Genomic DNA, 16,142 nt, shown 5'->3' with positions numbered 1-16,142 from the left:
ACAGGTGTGAGCCACTGCACCTGACCCATTTTTCCTCTTAACCAGCCATTAATAACTTTGGTGGCGTAAGAGAATCACTTGGGAAGACTTCAAAAACCCAGTTATCTAGGCTGTAATCCGACCAATGAAATCAGAAGCTCTGAGGGTGGGACCAGACAAGGGCATGATTAAACCTCTACAGTTCTTACCAAGATGCAATACAATGTTATACTAGATATAGGCAAGATTCCAGGCACAGAACAGTGCCATATAACTGTGCCATTTGCTTGATGGAGGCAGAGATACATAAGACGTGTAGCATGTGAGGAGCATACAGTCTGCAAGATGGAAATCCCTATAGTGTACGTGCAAAATGTGTGCAGAGGCTATCATGAAGTGGAATACTGGTCCATTGTAAAAAAGATGGCTATTGCCCAGAGTAATCTATTTGTCCCTTCCTCCACAGTAAGGGATCTGAACTGGTCACGTGGGTACCCGACTGCATTACATCTCCCAGACTCCCTTGCAGTTAGACGCAGCCATGTGACCACACATTCTGAGTGGAATGTGAGGGGAGGTGAAGTGCATGCCTTCAGGAGTAGTCCTTAGGACAATGACTTGCGCCTCTCCACTGTCTCCCTCTCTCACTGTCTGAAACCTGACCACAGGGGCCATCGAGCCTTGGCCGTGGGGCTATTGATGATGTCCTTGTGCCTAGCAGAGGAACAACTTGGAAAGAACCCGGGACTCCTGCCACCTAGGCGAGTCACACAGGAACTGTGACGTGAAAGAGAAATGCACTTCAGGTTAGTGCTTATGGTTAGCTAAGCCACTATAACAAACACTGCCATGAAACCCTAAGGTGGACCTTTTAGTTGGATGCTCTGCCCTGATCCCTCTTCAGTAAAAGTTTTGTTGCCTAGCTGCTGGATGTGCTGGCCGCAGGCAGTCTACAGCTGCTGAGCCCTTCAGGGGTATCTTGCTTCCAGAAAGCTGCCTCATCCAAGGTCAGGGCCATTCCCAGGGAGACTCACATCCCAGGACTGACGGTGGTAGGCATCCTTGATCTGACAGTGGCCTGGCCTGGCCACCTTGATCTGAGCAATTCAAAAGGTTGTTCTGGTCCCAGCAGTTCCCATACTGCTGAGCTGGCAGCTGCTTCCTCTGCCTACTCCTGCTTCCTTCCCCCTGCCTCCACACGGCATTTGTCCTGAAGGAGATCCTTAATAAACACCATTCTTCATAAACTCTACCTCACGTCTCTTTCCTGAAGAAGCCAACCTGCAACCCATAGAAAGTGCTCAATACAAATGCCTGTCAAATGAATAAACAAAGAAATAAATAAATGAAATGAGCCTGGGATTTTCGTCATGCCAAAGAGAGAGCTGAATATAAAAGAGTAAAATCACAACTCGGGGTTGCTGAGTACTTATTCCTAACAGTAGGAAATACTCTCAGATCTTTAGTGTTTTAGATCTCTTTAGAAGCTTGTGTAGGATGAATAAAAGTTGAAGCTATTAATATTCCACATTAAGTCCCAAATATCCCAAACTGGAGAAGCTAGGTTAATGTTAATAAACATCGAAAACTATTTGCATGTTGGCTTTATTTGGGGAGAACTATTTCCAGGAACTACTTTTTTTCTTGCCATGTTCTGGTGCCAAAGATAGAGGGGAATTCATAGGTAGCCAAGCTCTCATGAGATCAGCTGAGGTTCTTGTACTGGACAGCCCCAGCCTGGAGCTCGTGGCTCTCTCTCCAACCTCCATGGAGTCTCCTACACTCCAAGCTTTCAAATCCGGAGGCACAGAGCTGGAGCACCACCATCCTGGATTAGCCTGTTGGTGGAGGACAGGAAAATAAATGCGGCTTCATTAAAATGAGGTCTCGGTATTTTCTATGGATTTCAGTTTAGAGTGATCTTTAAATCAAATTCCATAGGGACCAATATTTAGTGATATTCTAACTTAAAATTTCTTAAACTTTCAGACACCCAATGAGACAGAGACTGTAGGTTATTCCTCTAATAGTCATCTCTAATATTCATTTACTGGCCTTCCTTAGTAACAGAATCTAGTTCTTATCTGTATACATTGTCACTTAGTCAAAAGTGACATGCTCTGTAGTCCTTAACAGCCTGCAGTGGCCATGGACTAGTTTAAGTTAGTAAAGTGTGAATGGAAATGCCACATGAGCAGTGAGTCCTCCTTCCCCTTCTTGCTGCCTAGAATGAACAAAGAGCATCATCTTGGATGATGAAGGCGAGACGACCCACTGGGGATGGTGGCTTGGAGAGCTAGAAGAACCTGGGTCCTGAAAGATCTTTGTTTTGTTTCGTTTTGTTTTAGAGGCAGTCTCACTGTCACCCAAGCTGGAGTATGGTGGTTACTCACAGGCTCAATTATAGCCTACTGCAGCCTCAAACTCCCAGTCTCAAGTGATCTTCCCACCTCAGCCTCCTAAGTAGCTGGGACTGCAGGCGCACACCACCACACTTGGCTCCAGGAAGATTTTTGACATTCCCATACCACTTAAAACATTGACATTTAGGCTACTTTTGAGGAGTCTTTGTACTCACAGATCATAGAAATTACTAACAGATTAAACTTAGAACACAAAAGTACAATATTCTTTATGTAAAAAACTGAATAGAAAACTGCTTATAAAAGTAACATATAATTTGTTTCTTTTAAATTAAATTAAATTTATATTTTGGCATTTCATAATTTTTTGTAAAACTGGATTTGTTTTTCAACTTGTTACTTGAGGGTCTCTTAAGTAAACACCAGTGTTTCTCAGGGAGCATTTTGGAAATCTAACAGGCGTGCTATGCATGGTGTATGTGGGAAAATACAGCAGTTCAAAGGACACGCTAAAAGGGGACAATGTGCTTCATGTGATGACATGTATGTAAAATAGACCTATTTTGAGTAATGTAGTTTCCATTACACAAAGAAACACACAGGACAATGACTTGAGTGGACATTTATCTCAGTGAAAAGGGATGGCACCTGGGGGTGTGTCATTACCGGTGACATTTAATTATTTTTTCTTTTTGCCTAGCTCTATCTTCTAGTTTTTGGACAATCGGCTTGTATTTCCTGTGTCATTTGAGCATATGTCCTCTTCCCAACTGAGCCCTTTCTTGTTGTCCTCTGTAAGATGCAGGGAATTGAGCAACTGGGCCAGAGTCCAAGGTATACTCCAACCGGACGGCAAACAGATTTGGGGAAAGAACCTGCGCTCACCACCTCTCAGAAAACCACCTTCCCTTTTTCTTAGGTTAAAAAAGTTCAGCTAATTTTGTTTGTCAGTCTGCTCTTTCCATTTCTGGGCAACTGTGTGCTTCCTGCTTTTAACTACGTGGGCAGCTTAAGCTGCCTGAACCATGGAGAGGATGCTTGTGGCTTGTCAGGCACAGACAGAATCTGCAGAGGAGAAATCTCCAAAAGTTTGTATGTAGAGAGGTTTGCTGCAACCCGAGCTAAATGTGAGTAAATACAAGCTGATGACTGAGGCTCCAGCAGGCTGGGGTGCAGGGCCTCTCCGGGCGAGATTCTGCCCGTGGCCTGCCAGCCTCAAAGGTGTGCCCCGTATGTGGTGAGGTCTGGGCTGGCTGGTGTTTGACGGTGATTTAATACACAGCTCTACACACTAAGAGACTTCAATCAATGTTGTTGACTGACTGCCTGACTGGCTTTGACCTCGCCTGAAAGGGGATGAGGGATGCTAAATAAACTGAAGGTATTATCATAATAATACCTGCTGACCAAGAACGTTGTCAAGATGAATGAGTTCCTTTTGAAGGGCAAAATGTGCTTCTCTGAAGAATGACACCAGATGAATACTAAATGTAACATCATTTGAATAGAACTTTATATTGCTTCAACCCTGTCCTGATCACAATATCAGCTAGAGGTCTTCTGGAAATGCAAACACTCTTGTTGAGAAAGTTCAGACAAAATGTGACCTATCTTGACACCAGCGGTTTGTTCGGTCTTTATTATCCTGGAATCCCAAGATGGAATGGATCTTGGAAGATTGAACACGTTGTCACACCCCCAAGGCCAAGACTGCCCCGAAATCGTCTAGAGGTGAGTCCCTCCCTTCCCATTCCCCTCCCCCAACCCACCCCAGGAAGAGAAATTCCCCAACTCTCCTAGGTAACGATCCCCAGTGTCTGCCCCATCACCGCTGTCAGGATGACCTCTTTGTGTTTAACCTTAATCCTTTGAGAAATGATTTGTCAATTCCTTATTGTTTTGTCTTTAGTGGAAATAAAGAAAAACCTAATACTTTGTGCTTGTATTGAAATTCAGACAGACGGACAGACAGGCAGACAGACACCCACATATACACACACACACACACACGTTAATTCACCAACCTGGCACTTTAAAAGTTGATTTTGTCCTCAATTCAAGATAAACTCTAGCTCTTCACTGTGCCCTTATCTTTCTCTCATCTTTCTTGTGCTCCTACTACCTAGATGTTATGTTTAACTCAATGCAGAACTTGGCACTTGTTGCAAAAAACTGACAGGTAAAAAATGACATATGTCAAAGAACTAATGCCTTAGTTGTTTCACTTGGGTTTCTTTTCCCTTTTTTGCTTGGGATGTGGGACAGGCCTGTTGAAGGTGCAGACATGAAAGATAATTCTCCCGTGAGCCCAGTGATAGGATTATTTGCTGAGTGAGTAATGGCTCCAGGTCTCAGGCATGTGTCACCTTTGCTGACTGTAGCTCTCTACAGAACCCAGGAAAACCATTAAACAGTGAAATGAAGTTAGCCAATTATTTTATATGACTGAGGAACCTAACATTTTTGGCTGAAGTTTAAAAAATTTTTTTTGTATCAGAATAGTTGAATTGAATAAAAATGCACCCGAACATCAATGATTTTCCACTAACTGATATGTAGCTATACTTATCCAATCTGTCTCACGCATTTGTGATGTATTATATGAGCACCAGAATCAACCCGCTGTCATTATCTCTTGAAGTGCCTTACAAATGAAAACTGGAAAGAACAGTGGAACACTTGGTCAAGAGACAATGACTGTGATGATATAAAGAGGCTTAGGCAAAACTGAATCTGCTCCTTCTTGATCTTCTAATTTTTATTCTTTGGGAATGGCATCTTGGAAGAAGCTTATCTTGAGGTATGTGAAGAAGACTACTAAATTGTAGAAAGCTAATTTCGTTTGTATGATGGATATGTTTGGGATTACATCAAGGAAAGAGCAATTTTTTTGAATGTATTGATTTATAACTTTCAACCGTTGACATGTGTGGGTGACGGACAAGAAGACCGTTGTCTTCTCCCAGCCCGAGGTGCCACCGAGCAAAAGTTCCGTGGGAGGTTTTAATGACTAGGTTACAGGAGTAAAAACAAAAGCATCAAGGACAACCCAATGGCTTCCCTTACAGGCAAAAGATTTCCACAGGCTGTCAAAAGTGGTCAGTGATGTGTTGTTTTGCTGAGTTGTCATGCTAAGCCTTTCTGGAATGTTTCTATTAGTATCCCGTTTTCTGTATTTTTATCTATTTTTATCTATTAAAATCCCGTCTTTTCAGAAAAAGGATTTAAAATGTTTCTTCTGCAGCCCTTGAAACAATCTGGCTTATATATTCAGGTTATTTATTAAAATGTGTCTTTTCAAACAGTCTAGTTGGTACATTCAGGTTCTTTATCCAAAGGTATCTTCTCGATTATCTTCTGAGCTTTGAGAGCTATAAATCTCAGCTCCTGTAGTAGCTCCGTGGACCTCAGGAATTCATCAGCACAGTGCTGGGACCGGGGAGTCAGCAATCAGGGGATTCATGGTCCGTACAAAAGTTAAAAGCAACAATAACTCAAAGTATCATCACGCATTGAAAATTCCAGACATTATTTGTGATAAAATATGCCTACCTGGGGAGAAAGAATTGCTGATCTAAAACAAGTTCTAAACAATTACTGTGATTACTGTTTAGTTTTAATAGCATAATACTTAGGTAAATGTCAAATTAGCACATTGTTGTTATCCATCCTTTAGTAAACATTTTATTTACATGAGTCTCGGTCAATCATACAGTCAGCCATAGACATAACATACATGGACTTAGCTAAGTGCACTGATGTCTAGAGTAAGATCATTAGGGTTCAGAATTTTTTGAGCTACTTTGGGTGCAATTGGAGTCTCTGACTTCTGCATTTGAACAGTGGTCTGGAGCCAGGAGAAATGATTAAAAACTGATAATAAAGCTGAAAAACCAGAATTTAAATTATTTCAATTTTGTCATTTATGCACAAATCATTCTTTGAAACTTGCAGAATCCATTCTTCTGTATTTTTTTTCCAAAATATACATTCATTCTATTTAAAAGAATTAAACTATTTCTTGTTCGCTTTTTTGCACTTTGCTATTATTATTTGTTGGCATGATTAAGTGTGCAAAGTTCATTAAAAAGTGTTCCATGTTCATGTTTCTTTTCTAACCACTATTATTACTTGATTTATTTCATGATTGGTACAGAAAATAATTGTATCATAAGGTCCGTGGTTAAAAAATGACCAGCTTGAGGTGTCAAATCTGCCAAGCATTCCTCTACCTGGGACGGAGAAAGCCCCCAAATCCATAGTAGCTATGATGATGATGATGAATAGTGTTAGTGTGTGGTGCTGTGTAACCACATCCAGGAAAGACTTTTGTTCGTAGGCACCCACAGTAGGTATCAGAAATATGTCGCCTTCCTTCTCCATATCAATGCCTTGCCTCTGGTTCACCCTCCCCTGGCAGATATGATTCAGCACGCAGTGTTTGTCGAGTCCTTTATCACTGGCTAGGAGCTGTGCCAAGAAGCAGCCCTGCAGAGGAAGGCCAACTCAGGGCTGCCCGGTGCAGAGATAAGGAAACAGAACTCCACCGAGGAGGCCAGCCTCTCGGTCAGGTGTCAGCTGAGTGGCCTGGGAGCAGATTTTAGCTTCCTGGTACAGGTTATTTGTGCACACTTGACAACTGATATCTACAGAGGACGTCATCATCTTAAGTTTACAACTGGAGAAACAAGGGAACAGAAGAATTAAGAAATGTAAGCTGAAGGAAAATAAATCATAGAAAAGCTAAGAACCAGTCAGTGGTATTAATTTGGGGGCCGAAAATTTCCCTTAAGATGTTAATAATAGCTAGTTGTTATGTCTTGCAGACTTGGAGTAATTGCCTCTTGGCATGTAAGTCACCTTCTGCCACAAGCATTCCATAAACTCCAAGTGTTTATATTTATCGGTGTTTCTATTCAGACTCATCTCTGCATCACCTTTCCCACTCAGTGATGTTCCCTTGCCTTCCGATAACCTGCTCAAACCCAGGGTTTATCGTTTTTGAATCTTATAACATGCATGAAGCATTGTGATGGGCATGAAGATTGCAAAGAGACAAGCCTGGCCCCCTGCCCTGGATGGGTCATAGACAGATTGTGCCTCAACCACACAGACAGTTAATAGAATGAAATGTGACAGAACAGAGAAAGAGTGGTCTTTGCCTAAACTAGGTCTTGAAAGAAGGCTAAACAAAGAGGAGAGTGAGATAGTATGAGAAGCAATAAGAAGGCATTCCAGGCAGGGAACAGGAGGAACAATCACTATTTTGAATGCTGGTTTTATTCACGCTGAAACACGCAACACACAGCAATGTCATTTATCCCATCTCAATCTATGTAAGTTATGTTGTTTTTTAAATCATCTGTTCTTTTAAGTTTTTAAGATAATAAAACACATGCTCCCTTGAAGAGTTCTGAATTTTTAAAATTCAGAGCAGTATAAAGAAAGCAAGAGAAATCACCCAAAATTATGTAAACTGAACAACCAGTGTTAGAAGTTGGTAAATACTATCTAAAACATCCATCTTTGCATATAGACAGAAAGATAGATAAACAGATAAGCAGACAAACAGAAAGACAGCTAGAGAGAGATACACAGATGATCTCAGAAAATTGCATCACTGTATTTATACCGTTTTAATTGAATTAACTAAAGTATTTTTACTTTAACAAAAGAAAAATACGTTAAAGTAAAACATGATAAATCGCTAGAATTCAGATAACATTTTCCCACTGCAGGAAGTGATCATTTCTAAACAATTCTTTAAAGTTAAAATAAAATGAGTATGAAAACCTTCATGAGGTTAGGTGTGGTGACTCACATTTGTAATCCCAGTACTTTGGGAAGCCAAGGTGGGTGGATCGCTTGAGCTCAGGAGTTCGAGACAAGCCTGGGCAACATGGCAAAACCTTGTCTCTACAAAAAATACAAAAAATTAACCAGGCGTGGTGGTGCGAGCCTGTAGTCCCAGTTACCTGGGAGGCTGAGGTGGGAAGATCATTTGAGCTCAGGAGGCAAAGGTTGCACTGAGTGGAGATCACACCACCGCACTCTATCCTGTGTGACACCGCGAGATTCTATCTCAAAAAGAAAAAAAGAAAACCTTTATGAAAGTTTGGCATGGTGCAGTGCACCTGTAGTTTCAACTACTCAGGAGGTTGAGGCAGGAGGATCGCTTGAGGCCAGGAGTTTGAGACTGCAGTGTGCTATGATTGTGCTGGAGCATAGCCTCTGCACTTTAGCCTGGGCAACATAGCAAGACCCCATCTCTAAAAAAAGAGAGAGAAAGAAACAAAGAAAAGGAAAGGAGAAAAACCTTTATAAGATTATAGTCATTATTACTGAGCATACATTTCAACTTTTCACAATATCTGACTCTGGCTGTGAAAAATGAGGACATTAGCAAACAGAGTGTTTAAACGTAAGTTATTTGCCTTCTATATCTATGATGTTTCTGCTAATTGTCTAATTATAATTAATTGTCATTATCTCAGGCTTTTTCTGGGTCACTTACACAGCTTTTAGCCCTGTTAGGTATATTCTTTATATATTCTATATCTAAAACATCCATCTTTGCATATAGACAGACAGAAAGATAGATAAATAGGCAGACAAACAGAAAGACAGCTAGATAGAGATACACAGATGACCTCAGAAAACTGCATCACTGTATTTATGCCATTTTAATTGAGTTAACTAAAGTATGTTTACTTTAACAAAAGAAAAATATATTGAAGTAAAGCATGATAAATTGTTAGAATTCGTAATTCCTGTTATATAAGTTATGGATAGAAGTAGTTTCTCAATTTATGCTCTTAGCTTAAAAAAAAAAAAAACCTATTTCATACAAAGCCTTTGCTGGTGGGGAACTTTCTTCTGCTCCCTGCATTATGCCTTTTCCAGTCTGGCTTCTTCCTCTCCCTTTCCTGCACATGGTGCAGCCATTGTGTTTGCCCTTGTGTTGCTTATTTGGGCAATATTCCAGCTTTTTTTGCTTACGGAACCCCAACCTTATTCAGGCCTTTAGGGGAGATCCTTGATCTCAGATAAGATGTGCCAGATCAGTGGGCTGTAGTTATTTGTGACACAGTCCTGGCCAAAGTGACTTAAGGCAAATTCTGAGCTCTGCTGGGAAGATTCTGGGAAGGACTGATTCTCTGCAATGAGAGAATAGGAAGTGAGCAGAGGAGCACAGCCCCACATGGCCCCTACCCCTTCCAGTGACGGTGCCATGGGGATGTGATGCACTGAGCTACTGCAGTCATTTAGCGATCAGGAGGCCAGTTCTGAGAGAACTGCAGAGCTGCTGACCCAGAGCACTGGGGTCAATCAGTTGCCTACCTCTGGACTTGTTATATAAGGGAAAACAATCCCTGTTTGTCTAAGACATTGCTTGCCAGATGTTCAGATAGTTGCAGCTGGAATCATACTAATAGACAGAGCACATTATGTCTCTTCTTTTTTGCTGAAGCTTATTTGCATAGTTGCTTTTCCACTTTTCAGCATACTCATGAGTGAGTGGTTCTGTCTGGACTTTCTACCTCTGGCCTACTGTGACTACACTGTCACTGACTTTCTTCCCATTTTATTTGAATCCTAAGCATCCTACCCTCTATAGTATAATTTAGGGGCTGAGGATTGTAGTCAATCTATATGTCTCCAGAGATTTATTTCTGCAGAGATTTCATTTTGTTCAATGGGAAGTTATTGGAGAGCTTTAAGGATGGAAGCGATATGATCAGATTTACATTTTTAAAGATTCCTGTCTGCCATGAGGCGAGCATAGAAGAATGCTTACTTAGCAGTTCCAGTGGTCTCAAGAACTACAAAGAAATAATAGATAGTTTGGACCTTTAGGGAATCAGCTGGGGGGATGAGAGGTGTTTGAGGTTTTCATCAACAACTGTTGCTCGTGGATTGGACATGGACTATGTGGGAAAGTAAGAATAAAACTTGGGCATGAGTGGAGATGACATTTAGTAAAAATGAACATTGGGGAAAAAGGAAGATTGGGCAGTGGGTGGGTGGAACGAAAAACAGGAGTTCTCTTAAGCACAAGTGAGGAAGAAGCAGCCAGGAGGGCTCACTCTGGGGATTTTCTTCAGTTCCTTGGATGAGGTTTCTCTCCGCATGGGTTCTTCTTCTGTCTTCCGGTGTTGCATGTTGTGGCAGACAAGGTGGTTTTCTACACACTGGGCAATGTCTCCATGCCTCTTCCTTGCTAACAGATTCCCAACTTTGTACGAGTCCTAGGGAGACACTGGTCTACCTTAGAAACCGGTGGGATATCCTGAGGGTGAGGCTGGAAGTACTACAACTTGACTTCTTACCTCCTGTCTGAGAGGGTACTATGTGAGAATTTGTTCATTAAATAATAAGCCTCTAAAGACCTTGGGAGGTTATCACTTCCCTTTACCCTCAATTCATAGATAAGGAAATTGGAGTTCAAAGAAGTGAAGAAAGTCACCCAAAGTGACACAATCCAGAAGTGGGACAACCAGATGCAAGCCTGTGTCGTGTCTCACTGTGGGTTGTTCTAGCACACAGCATGTGTCTCCAAGATGCCACCAAGCCCATGGGAATGCTTCGTTCACCGAAAACAGCACCCAATTACCCCCTCTACATAACTATTTGAGACATACCAGCCCAGTGGAAAAATTATTCCCGCTGTGAACTTGCCATCCTTGTCTCCCAGCCCTATGGGACAATCTGTGTGGGGATGGCGCTGGGCAGTGATGCCCTCCCCTTCTTTAGAAGGGCTTCTAGCAGACTGTCACCCTCAATTCTACCCTCACTCCCTACCCACAAACAGTGAAGAGGAGATAGCAGGTACACGCTACTGAAAGAAACCATTACTTTTCAGAAATAGAAATAGACTTTAAAAAGAAGGAGGTCAATGAAAATGTATGGTATATTTTAAAGACTTAAAATTTGACGGAAAATGTCCTTTCTTATCAATGTGAGAGAAGATATCTGTGACTAAGAGCAAGAAACACTGGCCAGCTCAAAGAAGGCCTGTGAGGTGTGGACCTTCAGAAAGGCCCAAGCACTCTGAAGTGTCTTTGTTTGAACGTGTCTTCTTGTTACAGTAATGAGAAAGGTGTTGCCTTAATGAGCCATATAATGCAAATTTTAATGGTAAAATTAAATTTTGAATAAACACTAAGAAAAATCAAATATTAGAAATCCATTTCTTAAAAGCTTACAACGGTGACTTGTCAATGTGCTAGGTGAGCTTAAGTAAGATCATTTCAGATTATGTATGCAGTGCTGAACTATTTCAATCTAATTATGTTAAAATTGTGTTTTCATTAAGGCTTCTTCCTAATGCAAGAATGCTATTAAAATTATTTTCACTGACATTCGCCTAATAAGCTGGTTTAGAAATTGCATTTACATTTGACCAGGTAGCTGTTTTTAGAATTAGTGATGCCTCAGTGGGAACCAACCCCACCTCCATCCAGGAAGGGCTGGTGTGAGGATTAAGGGAGACACTGCCACAGAGGAAGCACAGTGTTCACAACCTGGCACACACTGAGCACCTTATGAGGCTGACACATCATTACTGCCATTCTCAATCTCCGTCTATAATTATGCCCTCTGTGGCAACAACTATGCAAGTAAACAGGGGCAGTTGTCAGGCTCCAAATTTTGCAGCTATTTCTTAGTTACAGCCAGACATTTCTAGCCACTGACCAATGCAGAGACAGAAGATGGGAAGCCACTTCCAGGGTCCCATCCCACCCCCTGGGCTGATTTCCTGGAGTATGTCTTAGTCTAGCCATTGTAATCCTCAATGATTAGTGAGAAGAGAGGGAGGGATAAGGAATGCTTAGGTATTAGTAAGACAAAAGTCAGTAACACTAAGATTGCAAGGTTTAGGTTCATAGCCATATAGCTACCTAAGCAATAGTTGTGAGAAATGACCCTTAGGACCAGAGCAGCAGTGGTGCTTCCTCTACCTACCAGATTCGAAGGACACATTGATTACTCAATGACTAATCCAATTATTTATTTCACAGGTACTTATTAGATGTTTATCATGTGCTAGGAGCCACTCCAGGTCCTGGAAACATTGCAGTGGACAAGGAAAAACAAGACCCCTTCATCTTAACCCTCTAGAGGGAAAGCAGATAAAAACAAGACAATAAACTTCAAAGGGTAATGGTCTTCCCTGTCATAGCAAAAGCATTCAGTTATGCTCTGTGGAACACCTGCTGGATTCCAGACTCACCTTCCCAGAAAAGTTCACCAGGGAACTTAAGAGGATGATGACTCTTACAAGAAAAGAAAAGAGGAAACGTAACATATTGTGAGTAGCAGTGCAGGGGTGCAGTAGGCAAGCTGAACCTGACTGGCAGGAAGGTGACACTTGGGCCAGGAACCAGACCCAGAAGGAGCCCACTGAATGCCATGTAATCCCACCTCTCCTTGCTCCCAAGCCACTTCCCCCAACCCTCAGGATACAGGTGAAGAACAAAAGGAGGAAAGGCTGGAATTAATCTTTCAACACAGGTTGGCATCATCAGATGAAGCCCAGAAGAAAAGGAGATACAGGAATGAGCATAAGGTGGGTGAAGAGTGGTCTGGAAAGACCCCAGGGAAGTTCTAAATAAGTGACGAGAGGAGGAGACCCTTAGCGAAAATCATTCATGGTTATTAGACTTTCCTGAAGGCATTCCTTTTAGGCTACCCGAATGTCAATCATACAACTTCCTGACAATGGCTGATTCTAAGGTGACCCCCAATTATTCCCACCTCCTGGTATTTACACCTTTACATAATCCTCTCCCCTTGAGTGTGGGTGAGACTCCTGACTTGCTTCTAACTGGTAGATGAGTCACACAAGATTATACACAATTGGAATATCCCTCTTGCTGGTCAACTCTGCTTTGCTGGCGTTGGTAAATTAGCAAGGAGTATGTTGGGGGCCATGTTGGGAGGCCCACGTGGAAAGGAACTGAGATGGCCTCACCCAGCTAGAACCCAGCTAGAGACTGAGGCCCTCAATTCAACAGGAGGCAAGGAACTGAATTCTGCTAACAGCCTCATGAGCTTGGAAGTGGATCCTCCCCTGGCTGAGCCTTGCAATGAGATCCCAGCCCCAGACAACACCTTGAATTCAGCCTGTTGTGGGTCCTGAGGCAGAGGGACTACTAAGCTGTGCCAGGATTCCTGACCACAGAAACTGTGACAGAAAAAAATAAAAATAAAAATAAAATGTGTATTTCAAGCCTCTGAGTTTATAGCAATTCGTTATACAGCAATAGAAAATGAATACGGTGGCATTCACGAAGGTTGATACAGCTGCTAAAGTGTTCAGAGAACCAGGAGAGCATCACCGGGAAGGACGAGGTCTGGAGCCCAGGGAGTTTCACGGAACATAACGTAATGTTTTTGATATGACAGGAAAGACCTGAGCACAGCAATGCTAAGAATTTAGACTTCTCACTTGTGCTTTAAGAGATTGTCAGAGAGACTGAGGTGACCAGGTGGTAAACAAGAAGTAGTGTGGATTAATTTAGGAAATGTAGAGTCAAGGCCACAGATGGAATTTTTTGCTTATTAAGAAAAAAAAAAAAAAGGCTGGGTGCAGTGGCTCATGCCTGTAATCCCAGCACCTCGGGAGACTGAGGGGGGTGGATCTACTTGAGGTCAGGAGTTCCAAACCAGTCTGGCCAGTGTGGTGAAACCCTGTCTCTACTAAAAATACAAAAATTAGCCAGGCATGGTGGTAGACTCCTGTAATCCCAACTACTTGGGAGGCTGAGGCAGGACAATTACTTAAACCCACGAGGCGGAGGTTGTGGTGAGCTGAGATCATGCCACTGCCCTCTAGCCTGGGTGATAGATCAAGACTCCATTTTAAATAAATAAATAAACAACCCTGATTATAATAAGATAACATACAACTATGATTTTTTTTAAAACAAAGTTGTACAAAAGGGTATAAAATAAAAAGCAAATTCTTCCTCCTCTCCCCTCAGATTGTCAGTTCCATAACTGAAAGATTACGAGTTGTTATAACTTATTCTCTATCCTCCCAGAAATTTTCTGCATGTATCTATGCATATGTGTGCCTTTGTCTGCAAAGAGGAATAGACTATATCTCCCCTTTCCTTTTCTCGTGGCACTGTGTTTTGGAGACCCTTTAGTGCCTGCGCATTCCAATTAGCCATCCTTTTTCATGGCTGCTAAAATTCCTTTGTATGAGTATGCTTTATGTAACTAGTCTCCTGCTGATTAGCATGATGTTTCCATGTTTTCACTATGACAATAAATGTGACATGAAAATCTTTGTTCACTTCTACAGTTGTAGGATGAAGAACTAGAAGCAGAATTGTAAGAGAAAGCATGGGTTACCAATCTATCCACAAAAGCTATACTGATTTTATTCCCACACCTCTACAAAAGCATATTTTTAAGCAAAACTTTGGCCACTACTGCATGTTAACAAATTTTAGAATCTTTGCCAATTTAACAGGTAGAACTAGTACCTAGGGTTTTAATTTGCATGCATCTGATGTTTTCGAGCTTCTCACAGTTGGAACCTATTTAAAGGATCCAGAATCCAGGACAGAAGTTAGACACTAAGAATAAGCCTTTGGCCAGGTGGGGTGGCCTATACCTGCAATCGCAACACGTCGTGATGCCAAGGGGGAAGGGTCACTCAAGACCAGCAGCTTGAGACCAGCCTGGGCAACATAGGAAGACCGTCTCCTCCCAACCAAAAAAAAAAAAAAAAAATTAGCCCAGCATGGTGGCATGCGCTTGTACTCTGAGCAACTCAGGAGGCTGAGGTGGGAGGATCACTTGAGGCCAGGAGTTTGAGGCTGCAGTGAACTAGGATCACACCACAGCACTTCAGCCTGGGCAACAGAGTGATACTCCAACTGAAAAAAAAAAACAAAAAAATTAAAGAAAGACATGCTTTTTGATAAAGGGAAAGAAGAAACAATATCATTTCAGAGCATCTTCTCAAGGGTAATGTACCCAGCACGCCATGGGTGGTCATGATCTTGGCAGCCACCTCATGAAAGCTTAGAAACTTTCTTCCTTATCTCAAAATTGCTACATACTTTGCTTAGAGTAAGATTAGTGCATTATGAAAGAAGCAATATGCATCAGGCACAATTAAAACATATATTTGAGTACTTGATGAATGTCAAAAATGATTTGTAATCAAAATGTCCTTCTACAGAGTCTTCAGGAAAGAACTTATGATTCTCAGGTGATCATCCTCCTAAGTGTGGCCGTGCTTGAAGGTTAAAAGAGCCTAGACACTCTTCTTAAACTTTTTGTTCTTTCAAGCTAAAACTCCATCCAGTGAAAATTGCTTAACGGGGTCCCTCTATGTAAACCAATAGATGTTATTTAAAAAAAAAAAACAACTCACAGATTTATATAAAAAAGGAAATGCTTAATTCACATGTATTCAGTTTTGGTTTTGACTGTTTTCAACAGCTTTTGAAGTAGCCTATGAGCTCACAAAGCCCTCAGCTCAGTGCAACACAAACATACAGCGAAAGCAAAGGGGCTACTCAGGTCTCTCCGTCTCGGAGAAAATGTGCCAAAGACTGGATTATTTTTTAAATCTATTTTTGCAATGAAAGGAAGCCACAGGCATCTGAATACTGGCTCTCTAGCTTGACACCTAATTTCTGCCAGGGCATGAAGAGCTCCCTTCTGAAACGGCACCTCTGGAATTTGGGTTGGTTTAAAACGAGATTGGAGCATTTGGGTGGCTTTTGTTTTTGTTTCCCGGTTCTCCTTCAGGCTGGTATTTCTTTCCTCCAAAGG

Source organism: Macaca nemestrina, chromosome 15 (genome assembly GCF_043159975.1).
Source record: "Macaca nemestrina isolate mMacNem1 chromosome 15, mMacNem.hap1, whole genome shotgun sequence".
Lineage (NCBI taxonomy): Eukaryota > Metazoa > Chordata > Mammalia > Primates > Cercopithecidae > Macaca > Macaca nemestrina.
Note: the sequence above shows the minus strand (reverse complement) of the source record.